This window comes from Oreochromis aureus, linkage group 20 (genome assembly GCF_013358895.1).
Source record: "Oreochromis aureus strain Israel breed Guangdong linkage group 20, ZZ_aureus, whole genome shotgun sequence".
In the NCBI taxonomy this organism is placed as follows: domain Eukaryota; kingdom Metazoa; phylum Chordata; class Actinopteri; order Cichliformes; family Cichlidae; genus Oreochromis; species Oreochromis aureus.
Window position 1 is genome coordinate 6,823,345 of NC_052961.1, and position 15,714 is coordinate 6,839,058.

At 41.1% G+C, this 15,714-nt stretch overlaps 1 protein-coding gene across 3 annotated transcripts in view; it reads right to left on the reverse strand.

The window, feature by feature from the left end:
* Positions 1–15,714, reverse strand: part of nckap5l (NCK-associated protein 5-like) — a 57,474-nt gene that overhangs the window by 31,947 nt on the left and 9,813 nt on the right. Inside the window, exon 2 of one of the 3 annotated variants that reach the window (XM_039603870.1) lies at positions 4,081–4,169. The exons of the other annotated variants lie outside the window; for them this stretch is intronic. The gene's annotated coding sequence lies outside the window, so the exon portion shown is untranslated. The remainder of the gene's footprint in view (positions 1–4,080; positions 4,170–15,714) is intronic. 3 annotated transcript variants of the gene reach the window in all.

Below are 15,714 nucleotides of genomic sequence, written 5' to 3' on the forward strand. Positions count from 1 at the left end.
CAAAAGGATGGGTTATTGAATAAACACAAATGCTCAGCGGGTTAAAGAGATAACGCATGTGGCACAAGGCTGTCGCCCTGGGTTTGATTCTGCCCTTGGTCATTTGCTGCACGTCTTCCTCCTCTTCTCTCGCCCACCTTTCCTGTCTACTCTCAAACTGTCCTTTCATAATAAAGTCTAAAAAGCACTAAAATATATATGTGAAAAAATAATAATGATAAAAGAGGGGGAAACGATCCACAAATGGCAAAACTGCTTTTTAAAACTGTGAATTTGGATATCTTAACATGGCGAGTCTATAGGGATCGACCGGCCATTAGAGCCAACCAAGTGGCTGTTAGAGGAACTGCAGCTCCTCTAACAGAAAGTGTTGCCTTGCCATTTCAGTCTCTGAGCCATTTTTTTCATTACACGCACAATATTTGAAGTGTGGGAGGAAACCTGAGCATCAGCAGGAAGAAAATGCACTACATTCAGGTGTTAGAACACACTCTGTGTCATCAATATTTCCTCATTTGACAGCTCTAATCTGCCCCACTCAGCAGATTTATAAACGTACACACACACACACACTCTCTCTCTGTCTCTCTGTTTCCATGCTTGCTTGTTTGTTGTTCATCAGTCCTGGAAGTTTCCACTTGTGACCAAAAGAAGAAAGGTTGCACTGATGTTGGTATAGCCGCAAATAACAGGGAATCTATCGATTTTAGTAGCTGATGTTTATGTGTTGTGTAACATCCGTTTTGTGTTGGCTCGGAGTCACTGGGGTGAACCCATGATTTATTAACGGCATCCAGAATTTCACAATCTGTGGATCCCCCAAAAAGAGAGAAAAATGGGGCCAGCTAGCGTTACAGCTCATCTGATGTGGATGGCATCAGTGTTTGCATCTGGTCACACTGTCACAAGCCTCTCGTATGGGTGGATGAACAAATCCTTTTTCTTTTTTGAGTAACCGGGTTATGATTTTTGGGGCGAGACACTTTGCTGAGTACTTCACATAAATTTGTGTTAGCACCTCAAAGTAAGAAAGTACAGTTTATGTTACGTGAAGATATTTGTTACACTTGCACCCGAGGGGACCGTAGCAGACTCATGGATGTGGATATATAATCCCGGGTTTAATGACTAGCCTGGATGATTTACTGCTCCAAGTTCAGCCTGACCCTAGCTCAAAACCAGTCATAGTGGTTGTTTCTTTATCTTCTGTTGATAGCTTTAGTTAACTTGTAGAAGGTTTGAACCTTATATTCCTTTTTTTTTTTTTTTTTTTTTAAACACAGGAAGAATTAAAGTTCCCTGAAAAAGTCTCTCTTTTCTCCAACCCACCATGTAAGAGTCAAATTAAAAATTCTACAAGTAAACAAAACTGCAAAATTTCACAAGCGAGTCTTTTTCTGAAAGCCACTGATAATTACTTATTAATAAAATATGCTGCTTTATTTTCTCAGTACAACAGTCCCAAACCCAAATGGGTGAGACATTTCAGAAGTATGGGTGAGAAAATGTTTGGGGGGTTTTTTGGTTTTAAATAACTGAAACAGTTATTAGTTCCAGATTAATCGCATCAATCGATTAATGAGTTAACAGTGTGGCTGTTGTGCAGCGATTTTTGTGAGTGAGGGTCACGGCTTCCACAATCAGCGTTTGTCTGAACCGGTCAGCGGCACGGCAGGTTTCTCGGCACAGCGTCTTGGTGTGGTTTCTCTCCCCAGGTTTTCACCCGGTGTGACTCAGCTGCTGTCCTTATTAACAAGGCCACATCATCCTCACATACCAGACACAATAAACCAAGTCTGATGACAAAATGACTGGGAGCCACGGCAACAGCGAGAGGAAGAAAACACGGGTTTCATGAGCAGAATGTGGGCGGATAATATAATAAAGCAATAATGGATGGCAACACATCCCTGCAGCATCCCTGCCTCTGTAAACAACTCTTTAAATCGCAGATGTGTAGGTTCTGATTAAAGTAATAATATGACCCTAATTAACCAGACAAAAAAAGACACCTAACCCGAATTGACTTTCCCCCACACCAGACATCCTATAGTGGAAATCAAATGCCCCGGGGCACTTACAATTTCATTCAGATCTCAACAAAACACCCGAGCCTGTTTGGCAAGTATAGAACTGCCCCAGATTCAGTTCCTGGGAAATGAGACGGTTTGTTTTTCCAAGATTAATGCTGACACTCATGAATCCCATATGGAAAAATCACGGGAACCCCCAAAGACAAAAATGCTGCTTTATCAACTCAAATGAGCTGTTTGTCTGCAGAAAACTGCACAGGTCATCATCGAGAATCAACCACAACAAAGAAAAAAAACACATGACAGACGCCGAGACTCACATCAAAAATCACCCAGATCAAAAGAGCTTGTGTCCACTGAGGATTTATCCTCTTATTGCTGACACATATGGCCATCCTGCCCAGTCTGTACTCACCGCCAAGCCTCTAATCTGTGTCCGCCTAGTGGCTGAAAACTTTAAAGAAGCCGTCTTAATCATCCCACCACCACGTGAACAATTAAACCGTTTCTGCTAAACTCCCAGGGTTCTTGAAGGGCATTACATTCATTCACAATTCACATTACACTGCGGTACAGACAAAAATAGCATTTCTGTTCACTTTCAGCTCTTCTGGAGAGACTAAACTCTTAGCACTAAAAAAATGCACTTAGGGTACAGAAACGCCACCTCACTAATGGTTAAAAAGCTGTAAACCAGCACCAAAATGACAGTCACAAACCAAAAGCCACCACTCTCTTAACCAATAAAAACTGTTTGATGTGTGTATTCTTCATGTGTGGCCTTCAATCCGGCACTCAGTCATCAAAGCCTTGAAAACCCATGCTATAATCATTGAAGAGCTGCAATAAAAACATGTAATCTGCATTTATTTTGATCAATTCTTAACTTTTTAACTCTAGTTTTGAAAGCAACAACCAGAATATCTTTATATTGTTGTTTGGAGAAAGCAAGATGTTTGAGGAAGACCTTGTATGTTTTTGTACCATTTAAAAATTACATTAATCTACTAAATAATCAGAAGAGCGAAGAAGTAAACGGTTTGTAGTGTCACTTTGTGATTGCCTAATGTCCTTCAAAAGGATGAGATAAGAGCCATCTGAGTCCATCTAATCAAGCTGGTTTGTTCCTCTTTGTGTTAAAGAGACAGTTCACCCCAAAATCTCTTTTTGCTTTGCCAAACTACACCCGCCAATCACAGCACTTTGCAGAAGGAAGCATTCATCCTGTGATGAGACTGCGAGCCACAGCATGACAGGATGTAAGCTCGCTGCACGCTTCTTTTTGTTGGCGAATGCAGACAGAAAAAAATAGTCCCTACGTGTTACTGCTCATGAGGTTTGTGGATTTTGTGAGTAAGTGGATCATAATTTTAATAAAGAGAAATTGATGCTGAGCAGTATTTAGTTGCATTACGTTAAAACGACTAAACTAGGCAATGCACCCAGCACAGATCAATAAACAGCAGTAGAGCTGGCAGGAAAAAAACATCAGAATTTTATTTTCGGGTGAGCTGTCTCTTTAAAACCTTTTACTGATGCTCGGTGAGGAATCTGCTATTTTTAAATCTTCCATTAGTTTCAAATTTACATTTAAAGAGCTGAGTAGAAGTGCTACGAGTAGGGAAAAGTAAAAGTATGGAAAAACATTTTTAAACTCGGTGGAAAACTTGGTGAAGTAAAGCAAATAGTAAAAATGTGCAATAGAAAGAAACCTGTTAAATGAATCATGAAAAACCAAAGGAGAGAAGTGCAGCTCTGTGCGGGACATAACAACACTCAAAGCTTCATCAAATTCAGATGATTTTTCTTATTTCTTCATCATAAAAGGTGATTAATTACACCATCTCAATCTTTTCTTCTCCTTTCAAACTGCATCCAGTGGGAATAACAAAACAATTCCTCCAAAATGCCTCCAACAGTAGGGAATCCATTTCTTTCATTTTCTTTTGCCCATTTTTAGAAGATTTGTGAGAAAACCGGATAAAAATTGAAAAAAAAAAAAAATCATGGACACACAAAGGGAGACTTAACTTTAAAAGGCACTAACCCAATGCTCTGCTTTGTAGCCTCAGCAGGTGGAGAACTTGCGTGGTGTTGTGGTTAGCCAGAAGTGTGGAACTAAACCTTGAAGATCATCTAAGGAGCAGAACAGTCCTGTCACTAGAGTTTGAGTATGTCCAGCCACAGGAAGACAAACAGCAGCCCCACCAGTGAGTCAGCTGGTATACTTGACAGGAAGGCTGCATCTAGTTGGCTAGAAACAACTAGATTTTCAAAATAAAAGCAAGGCATGAACGGATAAATGTGCAGGTAAATTTGGCACATGCCCACCACCACGGAGCAACTTAAGCCTTAAGATATTTTTAATGTGTAGAGATACTTATCGTCAGCAGCTGTGAGAGTGCTGCAGTCATGCTACCTGCAGAGGCCTGACAGAGCAGTGTTAGCACCACCGTATCGAGCTCAGAGGGAAGTCGGGTGCCCTCTTTGATATCTCCAGTGGAGAAAAAAGGTGCGTGATAGGAAATCACAGTCAAATTTTTCCAAACATGCAGTTACGACTACTTGATGCTTCATGTTGCCGACTAAACGACCGTTTTTGCAAATGTTTGAGAAGGCAACTTTAAATGAAGGCAACACAGAGACACCTCAACAGGCACTCAAATATAACTGAACATAAGATATACAGATGTTTTTTTAAACATACTAATGTTAGTAATCCCTGCACATTCGTTCAGATTATAGCAAGAAGATTCTTGAGCGATTCAGATGCTTCCCCTTTCACACTATGGGTTTCAGGGTTTCTGTATCAGCACTGTTTTATTAATATACTTGATAAAAATTACACAAGTCTATGGTTAACTGCCACATGCAGCTCACACAGGACATAATGCGTCTTTGTGGCACCTGAGCACAAAAAAAACTAAGCTTGTCAACCCGCAGCGCAGCGCATCAGCAGTTAACATGTCACTTGAAAAAGCTGAATGAAGGGCTGTCAGGGGTTTGTCATAACGCTGCTGTGTCAGGCATTAACACACACACAGACATCTGTATGGGATGAATGGGACATTGAGGGAGTAGCTTCCCTTCTAAGAGGGTCAAAGACTGAGAGCGCCGACATGACCTGAATGAGGGCTGGTCACATGTTACCCCGAAGCTAACACAAGGCAATGAGGATAACTCACAACATAAAAGGCCTATTGTCACCCCCCTCCGCCATCCACTCTACCCCTCGAGTGAGGATCTTCAGCAGCGGCTCAGAGAAACTCAATGGTACCAAAAACAGAGCCAAAGGGTGATAGAAATGCATCTTAATGGAAGGAAACTCGAGGGGAAGAACATCTCCTGGAGGCATGCCGGCAACGGTCATGTGACCGACTTCAAATTCAATGCAAACAACACGTGAGACGTGACCTGTGACAGTGTCACGGCGCCGTCTGACACCTCTGTCTCAAACACGCTTTTCGCACACTTGCAGCTCTTCATGTGCTGATTACATAAGATGACACAGGAAACCCCCCCAACCCCCAAAACAAAGGACAGCAGCAAACAAACCATCCAGACAGGAAGTGAAACAAACAGTCGACTAATCAATGATCCACAGAAACATTTAGGGCATCAGCTAATGATTATTGCTTTAATCACTTAATCTGACAGTTACTCTCTACACGTTTATAGTTTGTTTTATATGGAAAGACTGAGAGAATTCATTGCAAGAACAAAGAAGAGCAGCTGATGAGATCATTTGGTTTTTATTTGCTCACAAAATTACAATTTTGTGCCACCAGCACAGTTAATCATTACATTTGAATATTAACCACACTATTTTCCAGCAAAAAGACTCCTTTGAGTTTGGAGTGATAACTGAACAAAAGTTGTCTGTTAAAAGGAAACCTTTTTTTTTTCAAAGCAGAAACATGAAACACTTCCTCATTTTAAGTTGTAACTTGAGAGGATTTGCTGCATGTTTCTACAAAGCAAATATAAAGTATTCAGAGTGTTCGGGTTTTGGACTGTTGGTGGGGAAAAACGAGTGATTTAAACCTTCTTTTCCATAACACCAGAATGTGTCTTTAAAGTTTCATCTGAACAAATAATTTTTTCATGCCTTTATACCGTCGGTTTCAGCCCAGTTCAATATCTCAGTCTTTCCATGTTCTGTGCAATATTTTTGGCTCAAGTGCAATTATTTTGGTCCCAGTCTGTTTCAATGTTTCCTACACATACACCATGTATATAGTTCCACTCACACATGTATATATATATGTATATACACTGCTTTTTATTTGATTCTATTTATTTATTTATTTTTTTTCCACCTTCGATGTATATTGGTTTCTCTTTTTCTTACTTTAGCACCTTTGTGGTCCAGCTACCCAATTTCGCTGTGCAAGAAACTGCACAATGACAATAAAAAGCTCTAAGTCTCTAAGTCTCTCTCTCAGTTACAGCCTGAGCTTTTATGTCGGTGCTGATGGCCCTCTCAGAACAGTACAGTCCCTTTCCTTTTGGTCGCCAGGCCACAAATGACGCTAACAACCTCTGGTGACTTATCATAACTCTTTGAGTTTGGCGGAGTTCTCTAATAACTGTCAGTTGCTAACAAAAAACGTACACATTGGAACCAGAATCCGAGCCAGAAGACGGAGATACTTATGCAGAAGTATCTACAGTGAGATCTGGTGACCGACGAGGCCATTTTGAGTATAATGAACTCATTCTGCCTTCAAGAAATCAGTTTGTGATGATCCTGCTGGAAGCAGCCATCAGGAGATGGGCACACTGGTGAGAAAGGGAATATTCAGGTAGGCTGTGGCATGTAAATAAAGCTCATTCTGTATTAAGGATGGGACTGATCCATGTTTCCATGCTGTTTCTTACGGTGGCCCTGAGAGGCCAAACGGACTGCAACTTAAGAAAACACCAGCAATAAGAAAAACGCTGCAAAAGCACACAAAACACAACGGAAATAGGAAAAACGACAATGGAAGTGTTTCTGGGGAGACAGTAACCCGATGGACCAGTTGCAGGAACCCAAAACATGGTAGGCGTGTGTTATCATGATTCATATAATACTCATGACAGATTTTTAGGCTAATAGTTAGGCTAACACACTTACCTCTCATCTTTTCTTTCCTCACAAAACCGATAGATCCTCCACTTCTTTTAAGTGTCTCCCAGCGCAATTCTTAGTATATTTTGGTTCCTGCAACTGGTCTCAACTGGCACAAGGGAAGGGAACCAGTCAGGTTATTGTCTCCCCAGAAACACTTCCCTTGTGCTTTTGGAAATCTGTTTTTTCCCATTTCTGTTTTCTTTTTTCCTACTTCCGTTGTGCTTTGTGTGCTTGTGCAGCGTTTTTCTTATTGCTGGTGTTTTCTTAAGCTGCAGTCCGTTTGGCCTCTCAGGGCCACCGTAGTTTCTGCCATATTCTGACCCAAAGATCAAAATGTTGCAGCAGGAACAAGAGACTCATCAGACCAGGAAACATTTTCCTGATCTTCTATTGGTGTGCATTGTAAACTGTGGCCTCAGTTTCCTGTTCTTAGCTGATAAGAGTGGCCTCGTGTGAGATCCTCTGCTGCTGTAGTCCATCTGCTTCAAGGTTCGACATATTGTTCCTTCATAGATGCTCTTCTGCATACTGTGGTTGTAACAAGTGGTTTTATGGATTACCGGTAACTGTTGCCTTCCTATCAGCTCCAAGCAGTCTGACCATTATCCTCTGACATCAACATGGCATTTTTTTCAAGGAAAATCAGCAGGTTCTGAAATATTCAGACCAACAACTATGGCACACTCAAAGTCACTGAAATCACTTTGATGCCCAGTTTGAACTTCAGCGGGTCGTCTCGACCACATCAACATGCCCAATGCACTAAATGCTGCCATGTGATTTAAAGACTGTGTTAACAAGCAGTTGAATGAGTCTGTCTGAGCCACAACAAGCTCATTTAATGAGTGGATAATACTTATTTAATCAAGAGCCTCATTAAATTGTACAGACCACAATTTACTTGTGTACTCTTTGAAAACACAACCAAAAATGCTCGTTTATTTTAATAATAATTACACACTTTGCCCTTTTTCAAGCACAGAGTTACCAAGTGTTTCACAGTTTGGATATTTAAACATTTAAACTGTGTGGCTTTCCAAATGTACCGCTATAGCTCAAAAGTAGGGAGTGGGAATTCTTCACATGGGAAGCGTGTCTTCCTATCAGTAACGGAAGGTTTGGTGTACTTTATCGTAGTCGAGATCTTTGAGAGTAAGCAGTGCCTACTGTTGTGACATCACAATGTTATTGAATTCCTGACTGCTGAAATATGAGGCGTACATTTGTTCCATTGAATGAGTGTTTTAAAAGTTTCACTGTGCTTATAAAGCCACCAGATCTTTTTATAATAAAAAAAATCCACGGAAATCTCCCTTCCTGTAAAATCAGACCTTTAAATATTTTACCTGTGAAGTTTAAAGAAAAAGTGGTTGAGACTGTTCTCCATTTTGTGATTTACTAGTCCAAAAACAGCTAGTTAAAAACATCTTTGCTAAAAAAGCAAAGATGGCATAATTTGTTGGTTCTAACTTTTTTGTTAAGATGACATTTGGTTGTGTAACTGATACCACGGTTCCTGCGGAGAGACTTTTCTTCCTTTACTCAGATTTCTCAGATTTTAAACCAACTGATTGTTTTTGGACTGTTGGTTAAAAGAAGCAGTTTCAAGACATCGCCGTGGGCTCTGCTAAATCGTGATTTTCCTTCATGTTCTATTAGATTCATTGAGAAAACATCTGGCACATTTTTTTAGCAGATGGTCCATCGCTGCCATTTGTGGTCAGGCAAAAAGAAGCAACTGTCTGAATAAGAGCTGTAAATCAGAGCCGTGGGGCACAAACGCCCATTGAGAGGCAGACAGTTTAATGTAATGTGCGCAGCCCCAAGTGAGGATGGAGTGCTAATCCACCGACATGAAATGTGACACCGGGATGTGCGGGGTCTACAGCTGGGGCTATAAAAAAAACCTTAGTGTTAATTTGCATGAAGCCTCGGCTTAGTCGGTCCTCATTAGGAAGTCAGGAGTTGTAACCGGCGAGCCATCATCACCGGCTGGCTCTGGTCTGCCTGGCTGATGGTGCTCAGCTGTGCAGCAGAAATGGCTTACACAGAGCACAGAGTCAGCAGCATCAATCAGTCAGCAACTCTTTATGGAAACAGCTTCAGTAATTTTAAGATCAAACAAAGTAAAATATTCTCTATTTAAGCTTCTCATATGCAAAAATGTGATGCTTTTCTTCGTTAACTAAAAATCCTGCTTTTGAGACAAAATCTAGAAAGCAAGCTGTAAAAGACGCATTTTCTACATGTAATAAAAGAAAGAAATAATTATGCGTATTTAAGGGATGCATTACACCAAGCTGCTGCCAATCAGTGAAACCAGGCAACAGGCTCTAGACCAGACTATCTTTGCATAATTCAAACTTTAAAATAATCCCCATTCATTTTAAACTGGGCCTTGTTAGAGCTACTCACTTCATCTTCTGCCTGAAACAAGGCGTTTTAGCTCCTCTCGCTCCTCTCTTTAGGACAACTTTTTTCTGATTGGCTGCCCCTTATTGGAAACTTTCACCATGTTTAATATCTTCATCCAACACTGAAACAATATAGGAGGTGAGAGTGCTCCTCACAAAGTAAAAACTGGAAAAAAATTTGGCTGCTCCATCGACATTTGGAAGGAGTGTGGGAAAATCCTTTTTTCTCAGTGCATCAAGCTCCATTAGCACTGGGCACAGGACCACCCTCAGTGTGTCAAATGGTAAGCCTTCAAATCGATTTTAACATTTGGGAAGTGGATGAAGGTGCAGGTAGCCAAATATGATGTGATGGTGGTCCAGGTATACGTTTCAGGTCTACAGGGAAATCGTACAGCTTACAGCGTAGCGCTGGGTTTATACTCAGCTGCAGACACCACAAGGGAGTTCTTCATTCCTGTTATAGATATTTGAAATCCGACTAAGGGTGCTTACGTAGTTCGTGCATTGTAGTTTTGTGTGTCTGCAGAAATGTCTGAGTGGTTATAAAACATTAAAAAAAATCTGATCCATCTGATGATGAAATGCACATCATCCAGACCCAGGCAGGTTCGTGGACATGGAAATGATAGCACACATTTAAGCGTTCAGAAGTTCCAGGGAGCAAACTAAAAATAGCATCAAGTCGGGAAGCTGCCTTAACATGTCCAACAACAGAACTGTAAACATGAGATTATCCAAATTTTAATCAGAGAAGGTTTGTTGCGTTTATTTTTTGATCACTCCTCATATATAAGACAGAAAATAAAGAAAAGGACACAAGAATCTCCTAAATATTCTCTTAAATATGCCTCCACCAAGGCAATGTGCAGGTTTTTGTTATTTGCACTGTTGAAAATCATTTTAATATACATAATCTTTAAGAAACATAATTGGGGCTACAATTATTTTTACTTATGCAAATTCATTCTTTTTCTCTTGATGAAACCCTTTGAAGTAGTGCTGTCAGCATTAATCTCTTTAAAATGACGTTAACGCCATAACCGCATTAACGCAGCAAGTCTCCGTTAGCGAGTTAACGCGGATCGGCCCGTGCTTCGGGCTCCACGGCGCTAAAGCGTTAACAAGCTAACCGCGCTAATGCGTTGATGCCGTGCAGCCACACGTTGAATGAAACAATGAAACATTGTAACATCTGCCTTTGCAAGAACAGCTCTATATAGCATTATTGACCTTCAGATCAATCTATTGACAAAACTAAGCAGACAAAAGCCTTTTTTATCAGTATTAAAAGCCCGTCAGTAGTAATGTGTTTCAGCTTCTCCAATGCCTTCTCACTTTTAAGGAGATCAATGATTACCTTTGCATTTTTAACTTGTTCTTTAAGCAACCATAATTGTAACAATTTGCTTTTTTTTAAAGCTTTTAAAGACCAAATCATGAATATATAACCATCAGAATAATCAATTAAATGAAAATGTTCTGGTGCAGCCTCGTTTCCCTGTGTAAACTTTAAAGCAGCTTAGTCTCATTCCAGACGGTGACCTTAATAAAATGCTCACATGTGAAAAGATTCAAAGTATGCTCCGCAGTCCATTTCTGCGATCATAAAAACCCGGTAATGAAAACCATTTGTTGTGGCCCCTGTAAAGGCAGGTTTCGTACGGCTGTAAATACTCCGCAGAGAGGTGCCGTCCTCTGCCAACGAGACGACGAGCTCTGCAGCCAGAGGAACGGCTGCACTTCGTCCACCGCTGCACCACATTTCCATGTGTGTCAGCAAACGCCTTTACTACAGGTCTTTGGTGACTCATTTTCACATCAAACTGCTGAACCCTGACATGCCTGGAAAAAATGTGAAGCTAGAACAAGACATGCTGCTGACGCCAGACGAGCCGATCCAGGACAAAGGCTGCTACAGTGTCCAGTTTAGAGAGCTGCAACGAGGCCACTCTAAAACAGGTGAAACCAGCTCTGGCACGAAGATTAGCGACTTATCCAGCTAAATTTGGGCTTAACTCAGGATTTATCAAGTCACCTATGTGTGCCATTCCACCACAGGAGCTTTTACGTAAAAGCTTAGAGAAATATCCACGTCTACACTCAGCCTGCTTTTTGTATTGGCGTCCATATTACAAGGCCAAAAACAGGTAACTCCTCTTACTGAGTCAAAGACCAAATATACACCAAGGTAGTTACATTAGTAAAAGTTGTTTCCCCTCAGTTTTTAACCTCTGTTTTTTTTTTTCTCTTTCCTAAAAACAGCCAAACCTTCTTACTAATTTTCCAGCAAACAAACCACAGATCAAAATGTTTTACCCCCAGAAGCTTCGGGAACTTTAGCACTCTGGTGTTTTCCACTTTAGAAGATTTTCAGCTTGTAGTTTTGGCCAAGAAAGAGAATATTCAGAGGTAACTTGGATAATCTTTATACTGATTTAGCTATTTTTAGATTAGATTTGCTTTTTCATTGTATTTTTTAAAAGGAACGCTGTACTGTCATTATATATGTATTACATGTGAAAAAGGAAAACGCTGAATGGAGCTCAAAACAGATTCTCACCACAATTTCTGGACATAATCTGTGAAAACAAGAAATTTCCACAGATTGGTGGAAGTCTGACCAATGAATGATGAATTCCCATCGCATTATTCTAAATACTGAATATCTTTTACCTCTTTCTAATGAAAAACACAACACTTTGGTCAGAGCCACTGAATTTGTCTTAAGGCAGGCTCCTGACCGTGTTAAAAATGCACATAAAAGCTCTATAAAATGCAGTAATCATGTTTTATCAGCTATTTACAACATATTAGTCTGTTCCAGTTGTTTGGGTTCATCTTACATATTTCACGTCGCTCTGAGTAAGGTTTTCCTGCTGCAGTATCTATATATCCTCATGGGGATCATCATTTCAACCCCTACCATATTAAATACTCTATCTGATGCTGCAGTTGGGGATTAGCTTGTAATTAACTACTCCGCCTCATTTCAAACGGAGATAGCACTCATCCAGACGTTTGGCTCGGTGAAGGCTGATAACCCAAAGAAGAGCCGGAGTGCGAAAAAACCAAACAGCAACACCAGAGAAAAGATGGAGCGCAAGATGGACATTTTCTGCAAATTTGGCCACATCTGCTTGCCAGCCGCAGCAGCTCAAACTCAACCAGGATTCAGCCTTAGTAATCATCATCATCATCATCATCATCCACATCCTTTTCCCAAGTTCGGGCCAAGAAGAAGACCTATTTATGGTACAGACTATATGGAGGGTTACATATGGAGGGAGAGCTTTGTTTGAGCTCCAAAGGGGGAAAAAAAAGTGCTCTATATCTCTCTGACAAACAAGCTCGATGGGAAGATGATTTTAAAGCTGTACGACTGGAGCTGATGGGCGAGGTTTTTGAAACAGGAAGCTCATGAGATTCTGAAAACACTGAAGCTGCAGAAGCGGCTCGCTAAGCACCTTGTGGGAGGCGAGCGGAGGGAAGGGGGAGAGGGATTGAAGGAGTAAGGTGGGGGTGCATAAATCTCCTCAATAACAACTTATTTTAAGACAAATGAAAATAAACTGCAGCAGTGCACAAAGACACACTGTTCAAGGCAGGCTGAATTAAAAAGAAAATCTCCCTCTGTCGCTATTCTTTAACCACAGAGTCATCACGGGTCACGACTCCAAGCGTAAATCTGAGAGAGGAATCTTACAAGATTGTTCCTCCGTCCAAAACTAAACAAAATGTGGCCATTTAATCCTCTTTTTTTTGGCAAGGCAGGACGTGGTGGGGACCCGGTTAGCTCGCGAACTGATTAAAACTTCATTCCAAGCCATATTTTCTCTGGCCGGACGGATGAATCGAATGTTTGTTACAGCTGCGGCGGCTAAAGTGGTGTTTTGCCAGCTTCGATGTTTGCACGACCGCAGATTCCTCTGTAGGGTGGCCTCTGCATTTGGTGGGAGCTCTATTAGCATTCCTCGAGCACGTTCAATCATGCGTATTTTAGAGGCCACATTTGACACAGCAGGCTCCGGTGCAGTTTGCGCGAAGATGGAGAACACGAGGTCAGGGCCTCAGGCTGGCTGCTTGTGACTCATTTGGCTGATATTCCCTGTGATGTGCACACAAATAATCAGAATAAGCTTTGTGTTGGGGTGGCGGGGGTTCAGGGGGGAGCAAACAAAGGGCTGTGGGGGAAACAATGCAGGCGGAGATAACTCCTTTGATGTGAGTATTTGCGCTGTGAGCGTGGAAACAGTTGGGATGAGGATGATGATGCCTTGCAGAGCTCCCCGTCAGTCCCGCCTCCTGCTGTGAGCTCCGTCTTACTGCGCCGACTCTGTGGGGCAGCTGATGAATATTTGCTATGCTAATGCAGGAGTGCCTTTGGTGTATAACCATGGTAACCACACTACCTGCATGCATCAGACAGTGGGGTGATAAATGGCTGAACTGATAGCTGATAAGGAGCAAGGCCCAGCCCCAGCCCAGCCTGTCTTCAAAGCACGAAGAGGAGGTGGGGGGGATACCGAGGAGATAGGACGACTGCGGGAGGCTCTGACCTGTCTGCAAACCCCTACCAGACTTCAAATCGATTAAATTATTGTCCCGTTGCTCTTTCCTCCCACTTAAAGCTGCGAACAACCACCTAATAAACTGATATTTCACAGCCTGACTGACCTTGAATGTCTGAAAGGTCTGTTGAACCACATGTTATCTACCAAAGTCATGTCAGCTCTGAGGCGCTGAAAGGATTAGTTTGTTAACGCTCAAGCAACCGAGATATTTTAGTGACTTTTAGAAGAAAAAAAAAAAAAAATCACAGTATGGTCACTTATGACAATTTAATGGCTGCACTGTTGTTCATCATGTTATTCCATTTCCACTACCCGTGGCAGATATTCAGAATTATAGTTATTAATGGTTTTAAATCTTTTTTTAATGCAAAATCTTCATCATTTGAGTTGTTTTCATTATCGGTTTGGTCATTAAGTAACTGCCTCAAGGCTTTTGAGGCAGTAAATCTCACTGCTCTAGTTCTGTTAGCTATAAAACATGATAATGCAGTGATCCACACATGTTTCTGTGTCACACCTTCTTGCATCTGTTTCTCAGATTTATAGGACACATATTATTTAATAATGCAATTTGCCCCAATCTCTTCCACAATCTAAGTCTAACTTTTCAGTCTTCTTTAACAAAACCTCATTTTTATTTACTTTGTTTTACAATCAGTGTAAGTCTCACAGTATAAGACCGTCACTATGCACCCGGGATGCTTTTACTTTAACCGTGTTGTTTATTTATTGCGGGCTGGGTTTTTTTCACGCTTTATCCCACTGTTGTAACGCAACATTGATCTCACAAGCGAAATTAAAGAGTCTATCTATTAGAAAAGTAGAATAAAATGCACAACTCAATCTGTAAGGATGCAGAATCTCATACACACACACACACACACACACACACACACACACACACACACACACACACACACACACACACTTTCATACACCAAGTGACTTTTTGCACAATACTCAGTCTTTTGCACATTTCTATTGCACTGTTGTGTCTGCACTGTATTGTGCCTGTATCGTTCTGTTCTGTCTGGTGTTGCACTGTCTTTGTGTTGTTTTTTTGCCATTTTTGCACATTGCACTTTATGTAGTCCTGTGTTGATCGTCTGTTATATGTCATATGTAGCATAGATCTTGCAGGAACGTTGTCTCGTTTCACTGTGTTCTGCACCACTGCACATGGCTGGAATGACAATAAAGCCACTTGACTTGATTGGCAGAAACTGTGCATTTTTCTGCCCCCTTGATCAACAAAAATATTTTATATACTTAAGTAAATGGGATCCCAACTAGAAATAGTATTTTAAAGAATGACTTCATTAAGATTCTCGTGATTTTCCAGCAGTTGGCTCTAAATATAATCACACTAGCATGTATAAATACACAGCTGGGGTCACTCAGTCACTTGAAGGTTTGTACTGCAGATTAGCCAATCAGGAACTGTGTTGCTGTATCCTGTATCAGACACAGGAAATCTTTTATACTTCGTGCAATCATTTTGTACGACACGACACATCTGTCGAGCAGAGGATCTGCTGTAAACTCAGCCCGGCTCCGTTTAGCACACGTTGTGTCTA